The sequence below is a fragment of the Antechinus flavipes genome, chromosome 6, assembly GCF_016432865.1.
Source record: "Antechinus flavipes isolate AdamAnt ecotype Samford, QLD, Australia chromosome 6, AdamAnt_v2, whole genome shotgun sequence".
In the NCBI taxonomy this organism is placed as follows: domain Eukaryota; kingdom Metazoa; phylum Chordata; class Mammalia; order Dasyuromorphia; family Dasyuridae; genus Antechinus; species Antechinus flavipes.
In genome coordinates, this window is record NC_067403.1 from 193,407,148 (window position 1) to 193,409,794 (window position 2,647).

The window sequence follows — 2,647 nt, forward strand, 5'->3', positions numbered from 1 at the left end:
TTAGCCAAACTTACCTTTTAGAAAGGGACATCTGCTAATGTGGAATGGGAAGAAGGGTTGTACCAAATATTCCCCTGATTTGAAAACTCTTGATTCACTCTTCCTATAATGAACAAATTTAGGGAGCACTGGTGGGAAATGCGTAATTCATATTTCCTGATTCCCAAAAGTCCTTTTCTTGAAGTTCTCCTTAAACACGATGCAACTTTTCTGTGGGACTCCTTGTGGAGTCTTGAATCTGCCTTTCCTCATTGTGACTAGTTTGACTTGGGCTTCTCATGCAGACTCTACCACAAGCCATTGTTATCCTGGGATAATTTCTCATCAGAAATCCCAGTTCTCCACTCTTCCAAAGTTCATAAGTTTCTCCCCCAGTCAGGGTGGAATAGAAGTGCTCTTCCCAAGTGATTCCTTCCACTAAATTGCCAATCTCTCTAATGCCCAATTCCGAGCCAGCTGGATGGCTTTATAAAGCCCCACAGGCCATGACTGCCTCAGTCAACCCAAATATATTTCCTGTGGGATATCACTTATTTCATCCAATGGCCTTCAAAGACTTGTCATTTGAACAAGGATTTTTTGGTATGTCTTCTAAAGTCGTTGATTCATTGAATCAGTAGGCATTCTTGCTTGCTTAAAGTATCAAAGCATTTAAGTGAAATGAGCAGAACCAGGAGATCATTATATACCTCAACAACGATACTGTATGAGGATGTATTCTGATGGAAGTGGATTTCTTTGACAAAGAGACCTAACTCAGTTTCAATTGATCAATGATGGACAGAAGCAGCTACATCCAAAGAAAGAACACTGGGAAACGAATGTGAACTATCTGCATTTTTGTTTTTTTTCCCGGGTTATTTTTACCTTCTGAATCCAATTCTCCCTGTGCAACAAGAGAACTGTTCGGTTCTGCATACATATACTGTATCTAGGATATACTGCAACATATCTAACATATATAGGACTGCTTGCCATCTAGGGGAGGGGGTGGAGGAAAGGAGGGGAAAAATCGGAACAGAAGCGAGTGCAAGGGATAATGTTGTAAAAAAATTACTCTGGCATGGATTCTGTCAATATAAAGTTATTATAAAATAAAATACATACATATGTATTTTATATATATATATATATATATAAAAGTATCAAAGCATTGCATATTTCTGTTATTTTAAGTGGGATGGAGTGAATGGGTGATTAGTTGATTGAGTCAGTTGATTCTCACCCTCACAAATTAATTACCAAATCTAGATTCCCATCCCCATCCCCCCTCAGTCCTCTTCCTTCTTCACTTCTCTAAGGCATTTGATGCTGTTTTATCATCTCCTTATAGATATTCTCTCCTCTCTGGTTTTTCATTATACCCTCTCTTGCTTCTTTCTCTTCCCAATCAATCTTTTTTTATTGTCAGATCACTATCCCTGTCATACTCACTAAATAGAGTATTCCTTCCCACCAAGGCCCTGTCTAGTTCTTCTTTTTTCTCTCTCTCTCCATTTTTCTCTTTTGATGATTTTCTGGAAATTAGTGAGATCACCAAGAGAGAAAACATTTTACACACACACACTTTTCTATGGTATAGGGTCTTTTCTATTACATAATAAATATAATATTTGAAATATAATGTTTTCTTTCTTGGTAATCTTCCTAGTTTCTATGAGAGAGAGTTTGACAGAGGAGGGGGTGATATGAGAGACCTACATCCTTTCTTAAATTCTAATCCCACAACCTGGCCCTCTCCTACCTTTCCAGCTTTCTTATATAGTAATTAAATATAATCAATGGTCCAATTACGTTGATCGACTAGTTCTTCACACATCACACATCATATCCCATTTCTACACCTTTGCACTGGCTGTCCTAGAATGTGTCTAGAATATTTTCCTTCCTTACCTTACTTCTTAGAACCCATGATTTCTTTCAAGAATCAGCTCAAGTATCTCCTTCTCCATGAGGTTTCTCCTAATTTTCCTCTCCTAGATGAGGGTGCCTTCCCCCTAAAAGCCAAATGCACTGAATATGTGTTTTGTATGTACCCATATACATACACGTTGCCTCCCCTATTAGATGTAAGCTCCTTGAGGGCAGTGATTTTTTACTTCCATCTTTGTATTCTCTTGCACCTAATAGTTGGTTTAATGGGCTGGGTGACTTATTGATAAGTAAGTTACTCAGGGTCACTGGATAGTAACCTTCATCTCTTCCAAAAATTCTAGTTGAATTTGTGCCTAAGCTGCCTTTTCCTCTGAGGCACTACTGGAGGATGTTTGGCTGTCATCTTCTTTTTCCGAGCTGGTATCTTGAGCTTCCCTGCTACCCTATGCTACCTACTTCCCTGTGCTGCCATAATAGCTCTTTATGATGGGATCCTTTTTTTGTTTTTCTTCTAGTCTACTTCCCGACTTTGGACCCTGGTTACAAAATCAAAAGCATTATAAATTTAGAACACTATAATTAGCTAGAAATTTGGAATGTAGGGCTGGCAACGATCCCCCCTTCTACCTTGTTGCTATGCAAGGTTCAGGTAGTGTCCACTGTGTGGCCAGTTAGTATCACGAGGTAAAGACCAGACTTTCTCGAAGGACAACCAGTGTTGCAGAGATAGTGACCAGACTCCCTGACATCCTTGACACAAGAATAGAACAGT